This window comes from Chlamydotis macqueenii, chromosome 1, assembly GCF_036417535.1.
Source record: "Chlamydotis macqueenii isolate bChlMac1 chromosome 1, bChlMac1.mat, whole genome shotgun sequence".
NCBI lineage: Eukaryota > Metazoa > Chordata > Aves > Otidiformes > Otididae > Chlamydotis > Chlamydotis macqueenii.
In genome coordinates, this window is record NC_141556.1 from 75,813,774 (window position 1) to 75,826,548 (window position 12,775).

Genomic DNA, 12,775 nt, shown 5'->3' on the forward strand with positions numbered 1-12,775 from the left:
AAAAGCTGGAGTGATTGAAAGGTTGAGAGAGCCAGAATATGTCAACATGCTTTAATTACTCTTGATATTAATGCCTCTGTCACTGCTAGAGCTTTCAGAAAACTAGCTCTGTAACTGTTTCTATTTGGAGAAAAAAAAAAAAAAAAAGCAGCCTAGGCTGACTCACAGGTGTCTGGAAAGGCCAGAATACTTGTCTCATTCCATGTTTCGTCACGGTATTTTCAATAAATTATTGTAGAATTAAGTCACCCAAGAAAAATGTCATCCCAGAAGAAATGCCCACTAGTTTGCCTTTATTAAGAAGAATGAATAGTTCAGTCTGTGTTAATGGTTAAGCTGACCAGACATTTCTCCCTAATCACAACATTTTCATTGATGTCTTTTTGGAGAGGCAGTGGGACGCGGGTTTTGTGGGCTTACGTCATTCCCAAGTCTGCTATGTTTACTTGTCACATAGGTTTGTAGATACCTACTTTGGCATATCAGTGTTAAAAATAGCTTCAGGTGCTGAGCAGGGACATGAGTAATCACATTTGAAAGACTTCAGGGAGTTCTCAGATTCACTCCATAGGCACAGACATTCAGACAGATACAGTTCTTCTTGTCTCTCGGAAGGGTAGGCTGGCTTGACCTAAATACTCTTGAAACAGAGTTTAACCAGGAAGCCACTAGAAATTGGTAGCTAATTAACGAAGGACAGTTAAGAGAAAACAAAAGGTGAACATTGTGTGCAATGTTTTTTTATTGAGTACTAAGGCTGCCACACCATCCTTTGAAAGCTTCTCTCCACCCAAGGCTGACCATGCGCTGCCTAAGGACCAGGGCAGGGGTCTCTACAGGGGAGAATCTGGTACCCTCTGCCCCTAGTCAGTGTATTATGTGCTTGTCCCACACTTCCTGGGGCCATACCCTGATGTGTTCAGGCTATTTACAGACTAGTGAGAAATAGAGAATCAAATATTTTTAAATGGTCTCCAATCACTCTGAAAAGGATTAATCTAAACTGTGCTATGTAATTAGAGCAAAATTATTCTGAGTGTCAGAAGATAAGAGATAGAAAGAGGGAGAAGGGAACATGCTGATTGACTGAGAGGTGACAAACATAATAAAATACTCTAGACATTACACAATTGCTTGTTAGCCTACTCTTTCTGCATCTTGTCTCCTTGACCCATCATCCCTTCTACCTTTAAACTGAGTTTAAGCTAAGGCAGCTGGATTTACCACCTTGATCCCTTAGCAGAGAGACCCACGAATGCTCTCCCTCAACCCAGCCTTTCCTAAATCCACTCTGCAAAGCTTTTCTTTAAATCCCATTTTTGCCCAGCCTCAATGTATTTCTGCCAGGCTGTGAGTACCTGACAGGTGCTGTCTGTGTCTGCCGATCTCCAGTGGCGCCCTTGCCCGGTCACCTCCCTGTGCTCCCTCAAAGGTTGTCTGGCCTCAAGGACCTGGCACAGCTGTTCTCCCCAAACCCTCAGCCTCCCAGCTGACTGCTGCTCAAACTCCCTTTACGCTGCTATGTAAGAAGGGATTTCTCCAGAAAAAAAACTGAGCTGATGTCTGAGGAAAGAGCATCGGTAATCAGGAGCTTCAGAGGAGATCAGAAACATGTTAGCCATGGGCTTTATCACGCTTGTTGTCAGGGTTTGGGGAAGGGGATTCTTTGTCAAAGGAATTTGGAGAAAGAAAAGAATAAGAAAATACTTTTGATCTTCATCTGTGTCCTCGCATCCTTCCTCATTTTTTTTCCCCTCCCTTATAAATACCTATTTTTGCTTGCGAAGGTCCAAGTTTCTGCAAGTATAAGTATAGTTCCCTCCCAGCCAGGACAGATGTTGTGTGTGCAGTCACACACAACTGGGTCATGGGGTGACAGTGATTTAAAACTGCTCTAAAATGTGTTTGTGAAGCTCTGCCCCCACCCCCTGCCCGTGATGTTAGGTGCAGTATTTTCCAAGTGGCATTGCTGGTCTCCTTAAATGGCAGGCAAACAGTTTATGGAACTTTTGGAAGTACCTCTGTCTTTTTCACGATAGAAAAATAAGCCAGCCTTGACCTATTTTGAACTCACTTCGTAGGAACGCAATTTCAGTTGATGTTATAGGTTTCCAAAACCTTTCGGGAAGCATTTTAAGTACAGTGCATTAGGCTTAGCCTTCTTTATGGCCCTGATTCAGCACTTAGAAATGGGCACAACCTGATGTGTTAGTGCAATGCCGTCTGCTCCAAGTTATGCATGTTCTGAGCTGCCTCTGATGGGAAGCAATGGATCAGCCTTCTCATCGTGCTCCTTGTCTGCCCCCGGACTTACTGGAGAAATTAATGATCCAAGCAAGGGACTAAATCAATTGAATCCAAACTACAGACTTCTTTAGAGAATGCTGGTGTCAGCTGGAGCTGCTGTAGCCAGCTCGGTTTGTTGGCCTGTGCACACTATGCAGTAAAACAGGGGCAGAAGCAGTGACACAAGGTTGAACCAAAATGCCAGACCCTAGCATCCCCAAATGCCAGGGAAGACTGAAGGGGCAGAGAGAGCTGTAGTAAGAGCACTGTAGGTGGTTCCTGCCCCGCCCCGCCCCCGAAGGAAGCTGCCATGTTGTTGTCACCACTGGCCAAAGGCTGTTGGCTGTTTCCATTGTCCAGTATTTCTGTACCTGAATCCGGAATGGGCAAGCCCAAATGTAGCTGGTCAAGTGCTCTCTAGGCTCTTGAGTGACATGTTTCTGCACACAGTAAAGGCTCTTCTCATCAAGTACTGGTACACAGTTATTACTGGATTTGATCCATAAAGCAAAAGGCAAGTCAGAGTTGAAACTTGAAGTAATGCATGAAATAAAGAGTTAACTCCTAAGCATGTTTTTCAGCTTTATCCCTAAATATCCAAATCCCCTCCTATAGTTCTATGCATATAAATATATATACAGACAGCCCCACCTCACATACAACGTCTGTCTATGAACACAAATCTGAAGTTGTATTTAGCATTTTCATATTATTTCATATGCTACTGAAAGACAAAATGTTAAAAGATACCCAAGGAAATTATAACGATCAGGGATCTTACTGTCCTACCTCTTGTGTTCTCACAATTACGACAAACTGCTCTGGGTTGTGCCAGCAGAGGACAGTGTAAGTGAGGACCACCTATCACTGAGGTTTCACTGATTGTCAGTTCATTTCTCTCCCATGCCCCTTCTATCTCTTTTCTTGGATTTTCCTCCTCTTGTGTTTTTTCCCCCCCTTCCCACTTGTCTCCTCACAGGATATGAGTAACTGCCACTGAAGTCAAACTGAGTTACTCACTTCCTCCTTCAGGGAACTCAGATCCCTAAAGCGTACGTTCTGCAGAATCACACACACATTTGCATGCCCCCTTCAGAGTGGGAATGATATCCGAGGGAAGAGCCTTATAAGGTTTCTAGCACTTCATGGCTTGAATTGGGTGGGAAAAACCACCACAATGCTGTTTCATGAAGTATTTTTGTGTCTGGTGAATGAACAGTCATACAGAAGCAAACCTTTAAAAAATGACATTATTATATAAATTATGTAGGTCGGTGGAAAAAGGAGTACAATCTTGTGTTTGCTTTGGAGTTTCTTAGCAGTTCTTGTTCTAACTACGTTGTTTTGTCCAGGAAATTTTTCTAAATTAAAGAATTACGCTAGAGTTCACTGGGCAAAAAGTTTCATATTTACAAAAAATGTATTATCAGAGTTAGAAATATAGTCAAATCAGATTGTCGGATCTGAATAGCCCCACTTGTCCATGGACATTAGAGCTTGTTAGGAACCTCCTTAAGTACTGGTCTGAACTCGAATCTCTGCTGTGCCTGTACAGGGACGACCCTAAAGCCGAGCCCAACTTTGAACTTCAAGCAGATGGACTGCATATTTATATATACTCACAACTTCCTCTTAACTTATGAACCTCTCTGAACTGTGGCCTTACAACCGCTTCTGAAATACACTGTAGAGCTGATATGAAGTAACAGCTACTGCTTACTGTTAGTCCTGCGGTGTCTCCAGGGAACATCCTGGAAATCTGGCTGATGGTCAAGATAGGAGCTGTTTGAAGATAACGCTGCCTCATACTTGCATGTGCTTGTGGTAGGACTTCAAATAACTCTTTAACTCTAGGCCTTCGATGAAGACTGGAGTTGAGAAAGACAACCTCCTAAGATGGTTTCCTTACATGGAAAACTCCCATTTGGCTGACCCTGCAGGCGATAAAACTCTTAAGCCTGTAGTAGCACTTGCGATTATGTTTTCAAAGCTAAAATAGGCACCACGAAAAAACGCAGGCACAAGAATTATAGAAAACATCCACTCTTGCTGTCACTGGATCATACGCCAAACTGCAAGGACAAAATACACATCTTTCAGTCCTACAGAAAACCAGGGTTTTCTGCTGGGCTGTGAGGTACAGTTCTCCTCTCCTGAAACTAAGCTTGCTGCCTTCAGCCTAGCAAGTTTTACTTCAAGATACCTTTCTCCCTGCCCATCTTTTTAATATTTCCTTTTTTTTCTTTGCTTCTGCAGTGTTTGCTGTTCAGAATATTTTGAGTCTCTGAACATGAGTGACTGCTGAGACACCTCTCCACAAAAAGCTGAACTTTGACACCACTCTGAGCAGAGTCAAACCAAGTGATGACTTTGCGTATGAAGGCTCAGGCACAAAGAAGGATGCTGCCTCTATCCCTCCACAGGGCCATAAGAAAACCAGTACAGTCATTTGTGGGCTCAGGGGGAAGAAGCAGCAGTACAAAAAGTACTTCACAGAAATAAATGTGATTTGCCATTCAGATAAGGCCTATACTTGCACTTGTCGAAGCCAGAGGGAAACCCCAGTAACTGCAACGTACAGGATAAGAGCACAGAAAGGAAATAGAAATTTTCAGTATAAGAGTGACTTATACTGAAACACATACGGCACAAAATATTTCTCTTATTCCCAGCTTCACAGAAAAGGTGAGATAATGATGCAGCTTTCAGAAACTCCAGGTGTTTGTAAGAGTTGTTGTGCTTTGAGAAATTGCTTCCCTGGAGAAAATCCTCAGGATTCCCACAAATCCAGCTGAAGTTAATTAAGCCTTATGGAAAGAAAGTACAGGATGGCTTTGCCCACCAGTCACCTCCAGGTTCCAGCAGAGATGCCAAGCAGTTGTCTGGGGGGTTTCACTGACATCTCAGAGCCTCCTCTACAGAGCCTCCTTTTTCTGTCATTGATTCACTTGCTCACTTGTGTAGCTTAGAATGCCTCACCCTTCAGAATAGCATCCTCTTTTAGGGAATGCTGTCAGGCTCCCAGAATCTCTGCCGTAAGTACTGCCAGAACTGGCTCCAACCTTTGCCTCATCCTGCCTGAAGGAAGAGCTGCCAGGTCAGAGCTGAGGAGCACTTGCAGTGCAACACAGAAGAGGGTGTTCACATCTCTTCCCTTTCCTTCACGGTTAAATCCCAGCCTCAAGGAAGTCAGATGCTAAAATACCATTTACTCTCCCCAAGTGCATCTTGCCAGGACCTTTCCTAATGTACCTACACTGATGACCACTGTTTGCCTCAAAGAAAAGGTTCCTTAACCAATCTTTTTCTCTTCCTTTTCAGAGGTTAATCATAATAGTTCTTACCCTGGTACAAAATCATATTAAAACCAAAAATCTTGTAAAAGTCATTGCAGGCTTTTTTTTTTTTCCCCTATGGGAGGAAGGAGAACCACCCCGTTGGCAAACCATGATTGTTTTTTTCCTCCTAAAAATCTATTTTATTTGCCTTAGTTTTTGTTATGTTTCAAACCTTTTAAATAAAAACCTCTTTAGTACTATTCATAGCGAAAGCACTGAAGACTTTTTTTTTTTTTTTGCTCCATAACACTGTTTATTGATCTGAATCTTGAAGTGGTTTAAAATATACCAGAAGAGGAGGCTGGGATGGACAAAGGAAGGGGCGGGAAAGAGGATTAAAAGGACCAGAGAGAGATGGGGCATTTTGAGGATCCAAAGATTCCTGAATTCTAAGGATTCCATTTCTGCCACAGGTTAACTAGCTAGACAATATAAGAAGAGAAAGGACTGCTTAACTCAGGCTATATACTATCATTTACATTTGGAAAAATGCAATAATTGAGAACAAACGTAACACCAATACTTGGGGAAACATTTGGGAGTAAAGATGTCTGTGCTAAAGATGTGATTCCCTAGCTCCTTCAGGGACAAGCTAGGAAAACAATATTTCTGATGCTTCCCAGAAATGTTGCAGTAAAGTCAAAGTGTTTGATATTTTATTCTTACTATTTCTGAACAAGAAAGTCTGTAGGAAAAATGGGTATTTATCTCTGCCTAGGTTTTCTCTGTCAGAAGGAAGAGTTCCTTTCTATGTGTGTGTGTGTTTATATATAGAGCCACAAGTCCAATTTGGTTTTAAGCTTGAAGGTCACCATTAAGCAAAGAACATGGCCACAATATCAAGTTATATTTAGGGACAAAAATACAACAAAGGAACCCGATAGTCTGTATTTTGTCAATGTCTGTGACGCTTTTATTACCTATTTTTTATTGCTGTGTTATGGGAAAGTCACTGAAGCATACATTGTTATTCTCTTCACCATCTTCATTCCACGTCCTTCAAAACCATTTAAATGTAAAATTCCAGATTAGCTGTGTAAAAGTCTGCACGTGTCTGAAGCAATTTTCCATGTAGCCTCCCATTCGTCACTGTCCAGGAGATAAAGTGGGGTCGAGACACTACTTGACCTCATGCTTTTGCTTCTTGGAATCCTTGACTAAGACCAGCCATGCAGGTAAAACTCAATCCAAATTTTTAAACATTTTATCTGCTTATCAATTATAAATTCATTTTCTTTATTTGTTTTTGAAGTCAGTATCAAGCTGCCACAAGAGTTACTGATTATTTCCTGAACAAGCATCCATAAACCCATTGTTTTCACCCAACCCCTCCCCATGCCATGGTCTTCTCATGCTGATTCAGCTGATGCTCTGCATGTTCCAGCCTTGGAGAGAATTAGTTAACAATATGGGTACTATTGAAGAAGCATGTTTACTGCTGCGCAATGAAAGACTCCATCGAAGTCAGGAGAACATCACCAGAAAGGTAAACGAAACTTTGTGCCGGTCTTGCAGGACTGCAGGAGAGCGCTCACCAGGAGGAACCTGTATGTACCCAGTATGGCCGTGCCTGCTTCCTTCGCCAGTTACTGCACGCTGAAGCTGCCTGGGTCTTGTCATCTATACAGCTTCTTCCTTCAAGTGTGGAAGAAGGGAAGTGCATAAGCGTCATTTAAATGGCAGCAATTACCTCAGCCAGATGTTGCCACAACAAATGCTGGCCTCGTGCAGCTTAGATTGTTTTTCTTTTGACTTACTCTTTGTTTGCTAAATTTATTTATCCAGAGTTGGAGCCAAGAAACCCTGGACATCTCTTCGCACCACAGCAGCGCCACAGGGGATCCTTTCTAGTTTCATGTGGAAACTTGTGAGGCTTCGAGGAATGCTTAGAAGTGATACAAAGCCCCTAGGGTCAGAGGAACGATTCAGTTTGACTTGAATGGTTTTTCATTCCATTCGCAACTAGGAAATTGAGATTCAGATTTCAGATTTACAGAGCAAAAGAATCCCTGGGCATCCACCCCTTCGGAGAGGGCACCTGACAGTTCCTCCTGCCGTGGCAGCTCCACAGGGATGAGGTAAGAATACTGATGCTGATGTACCCTCACACAGATTTGATAACATTAGAAAATGGGATGATTTTTCTGCTGAAGCAGATACTTAAGTAAGTCATACCTATACTTTCAGTTTACATTTTTGTGTGCCATTTCACCACCTGACTAGCAGCCCTCAAAACTAGCCTGTCCAAGTAAACACTGCACTGGTCTTCATGGTTATGTTTTGCTCTCTTTCCTGCATTAATACAAATACACCCAAAGTCATTGCTACAGGAAAGCTCTTCTGGATTAGTCAGGAATTTTGGATAAGGTCCCTTCACCGCATCAGAGCAGACTTGTTTGATACAGGTGTCCTGGCACATATCCAGACAAACTTGTCACACGTATGATGAGCAGTTGAGAACTTGTTTTGCAGCTTTTTATATTGATACTTCAGGTTCTAAAATTTTAGGAAGACGACTGAGATCAGATATTATGATTTTCTGTTATTTTAATATGGGTCTGCAAGTAAGGCTGCATCTTCAGATGTTCTTCTATCATTAGGTAAAGGAGGCAGAAGTAGAAGTGGATTTGGGTGTGCCATTAGTTGACCACATGTTTGTAAAACCGATAAATGCGCAGTTACTCTATCTGTTAGGAACTGCACCCTTCCCATCGCTCAGTAATCTGCTTCTGTGCTTCAGGGAAACTGTAAAAAATATGACAAAGGTCATTTATTTCATTTTGCCTTCACTAGCTGATAATGGGCTGAACTGACTTTCCTACACCTGTTTTATTCCTGCTTCCCTCTGAATTGTGGTTGTACCTATCAGAAGGGTTTGTGCCTGATTTTCTGGAAAATATCAGCCACTTAATCAATTTGTCCCCTCAAAGAAGCTTTTCCAGTCCAGAACGCGTCAGTGCAATTATAAGACAGGCTCCTATTTCTCTCTCATTTCCTTGTTTGCAGTGCACAAACGGTGACCTCACATGCGCTAGGACAAACAGACTTATTAGTCATCTTGCCTACGATTTCTGAGGCATTGGCTCAATACCATTTACTAAATGTAGGCTAGCTAGATCCCTTTATCAGAATAAAAGCCTCAGCTCCAGTCTTTAACCTAAGTTCCCCTTTTAACAAGTTGTTGTGCTTTAGCCCTGGTCACCACGCAGTTGCTCGCTCTCCCTCCCCGTCCCCAGTGGGATGGGGGAGAGAATTGGCAAGAAGGGAAAACTTGTGGGTTGACATGAAGACAGTTTACTAGAATAGCAAAGGAAAATTACAATAATAACAGAAGACAGGGATACTAAAATATATGAAATGAACAATACATAATTTCTCACCACCTGATATTCCAATGACCGATACAGCCGGTCCTGAGCAGCCATCATGGAAATGGAACAGAGCAGCAAGAAAAGGAGCGAGAGCAACAGAGATGCCCCACCTCGGGTAACCCCCACTTACATACTGAGCATGGTTTATGGCACAGAATTCTCTCTTTGGCCACTTTGGGTCAACTGTTCTGGCTATATCCCTCCCAGCTTCCTGCACCTGCACATTAGCGAGATCTGGAAAGCTGGACAATGTCCTCGGTCTCTTTAGCAGCAACTCATATCATCAGTGTGTTTATCAACATTCTTCACATACCAAATCCAAAACACCTCGGCTACTGAGAGGAAAATTCACTCCATCCCAGCCGAAACCAGGGCACAAATAATATAGAAAATGCTGCAATTGTAGAAGGACCACTCCAATTCTCTTTTTCCCCTGGACGTTCTGCTGCACGGCTTGTTGCACCAGCTGGAGTTTCAGTGCACGTGAGTGTTGATCATGGAAGATATACACGTTGCCACACGTTCAGCAGCAATGACAACACATCGCTTGCCTCCACTCCCTCACCTGACACACATGACACAGGCTGCTGAGAGTGCAGCCCTGCTGCTTGGCTCAAACCACACCAACCAAGCAGCAAAGCATCCACGTGGAAGGAAATCCCAGGCCCAAGGGAGAAGTCAGGTGCAGTGCTAGCCACCCTGGCACTGAGATTATGCTGCTCTGCCCTGCTGAGGGAGATCACAGAGGCTGTAAAGGCTAGAAATTTGGTAGTGCCTTCAGCTATCCCCACCTACCTCAGGTTAAGATCATAGTGGGATACTGGTACCAAATTTTTAGATACTTCCATTTCATGGAGGAGCTCGTAAGAGAAGATGCAGCCTTTGACTTGGACCTGAGCAATGCACAGTGTTTATAGAGGCCAAATATCCATTACAGAAATGCTCAGCTTTGGAAAGGGGAACTATAAAAATGAGGAAGAGTTTTAAAAGGAATTAAAATGGGCAACCATGACAATTAAGTTCCTACAAGCTAGATGGAGGTTGCTGAGGGATGTGATATTTGTAGCGCAGTGCCAGTACACACCGTCTTTTCAGAAAGGCTTGAAGAAAGGGCAAAAGGTAGCCAACTTTGTTAGGAAGCACAGCAAGGAAAGGTATTAGAAAGAAGTTTAAAAAGCTGAAGGCATGTCCAAAGGGAGAAAATAGAAAGGATGATAAACTCTGTCAGAGTAGATGTGAAAATGCAGTAAGAGTAGCCAAAAAGGACTTGGAAGAACAAATCACAAAAATTATCCAAAGTAACAATAATTTTTATTATTTTTCTTTTTAATACATCAAGAGCAGAAAACTTGCCAGAGACTCTGCAGGGCTGGGACTCCAGAGGAGTTGCCTGCAAAGGCACTTTCCGTAAGAAGCAAAGCTTAGGGAATTTCCCACCTCGAACTTATGTCACATCGAAATGGACCTACAACTGCTTTGTGCAATGAAACTTCATTTTGGTAAGCAAATTCTCCCTCTTTTTGACAAGCCAGTCTCCTTGCAAATGCCCCCACCCCCATTATACTACCTGGTCTAATAAACTTGAGTATTCTGATGAGGGGTCGTGCTACAATAAAAATTTCCTCCTAGGGGATATTAAACCCCTACTCAGGTTGCTTCAAAGGTGTGTTCAGGAATATGAAATGACCCTTTGAATTGTTTTACAGCTACGTTTGTGACTGTTGTCCACCCCCATAGACTTTTAAATTATACTTCTTCACTGAAATATGAGATTAATATTATGCTACTTACCTGTTCTCCTACAGCAACAGGTAAACTTTCAAAATGTCAGTGACATACATACATACTGAGTAATTACTGTCTATCCTTTTGTCAGAAAATAATGCATACTTTACTAAAATGTTATTTTTCTAAAAATACCTTAAGAGGTTCTCATTATTTTTGTGCCAGAAATAGACAGACAAAAGACCCCTTTGAGTGGTGCGTTAGGCATTTTAAAGAACCTGTGGAAAACTGACGTATGTCCTTATTTTTCTTTGAGAAGGAACCATTTCATCAGGTACCGCAGGAGAAAATGCATGCCACATTATGCAAGGGAGTTTCCATTTAAAAGAACTGAGTACTTAAAATTCACTCTCTTGCTCATTCAATAAAACACTCAGCAACTCTAAAGGTGGAAAAGGCCATTGGTATCATCTTATCGGACCCTCTCCGTAACACAGGCAACTAAACTTCATCCAATTTCCTTCAATAATGCATGTTTTGGTTAAAGCCTATTTTCAGAAAAGGGTCTAGTCTTGATTTTAAAACTTCCAGAAGAGAATTTGCTGTGTCCCATGTTAATCTGCTCCAATGCATAACTGTGCTCAAAGACATATATTTTAATTTACGTACCAGCCAGTTGGTTTGGCTTATGCCTTCCTCTACTAAAGGGAAGGATGAGCTCATCCTTCAGTTATATATAGTTGAGTCAAATAAGATTTGTTTACAGAAGTAGGAAAACTCAAAGTTTCAAAACTAGAGAAGCAGCTTAGGAAAAAAGCGAAGAGGGGAAAAAACACCCTCTGGTAAAGTTATTTGTTAGAAGCATCTAGAGTGAAGGCGCTGTGATTGTAGATTAGACCATGCTATTAGGACAGCAGAGTTCTGCAGTCTTCACTAAGACAAAATGTCCATCAGAGTTTCATGGGAATTTCACATTTGTAGTGACTGATTAAGGACTATGACATAGCTTTCCATATTTAAATGCACTTAAAATGTTTCTGACAAGTGCCATATACTTTTAATTTCTCTTCTAAAAGTATTTATTTTAATTCCATTATTCTAACTACCTAAGCTACTGCAGTTAGACTTTTAGAAATCTGCATTTCTTGACAGAGACTTTAGAGTATCAAAGAATAGGATTTATTACATATTCCACATAGCCCTTGAAGTGTTTTTCTGCTAAAGACATGACTTCTTCTCAAAAAGTTTTCCTGAATCAAAGCCTTAATCCCCTGTACATTTAAGCCTGACTGATAGGCAAACGTAGTGTTGTGATCCCAGGCACTCAGATAAGACCATGCATCAAGCAACACTGCAAATACCCCCCATACCACGGCTCTTCATGCAGGGCAAGCCCAGGATGGGGCTGAGTTCCCACATTTTTGTTTCCGAAGGGCAGAAGTTCCCTGACATTCCTCTCCCACCCAGTGAGAGCTCTGCTCCCCTCCTCCCCAGCAGCTTCAGTTCTTCTGCTGGGGTTGGAAATCCACAGTGTGCACCCCGAGTGAGCGGGACACAGCAGGACATGGCTCAGGGCTTGCTGGGCTGGAGCTGTTTAGGTGGCTGAGACAGCTATTCCACCTTGCCAGGTCAGGAGGGCTCAGGACAGCCTTGCCCAGCAACATGGAGAGATGTGACAAGGCTAAACCTGTTTATACCCATGTCCCCACCCAGCAAGGCTTTCCTGGGTGACCCACCGCCATGCCTGCCTATGCCCTGTCCTCTCCTGCTGTGTCCCATCTCTGCTCCATGCTGTTCTGTTTGGCAGGAGTTGGCTGGGTCAGCAGTCCTCCTGCTGAAGGTGGAATGCACAAGGCACAGGAAATATCCTGACAGGACTGGAAGAAAACCATTTGCCCTCTCTCAGAGGGTTGCTCTTAGGTCAGTGCAGGCATGGCATAACCGTTTCAGTGTCTTCAGAGGTGAAAAACTAATCCAGTATGTGTAGAGAAAGAGCAGCTGCTGGATGCCTACTTTGAAATGTGTAGTTTAAGGTCAATTAATGGAAGAATTTCT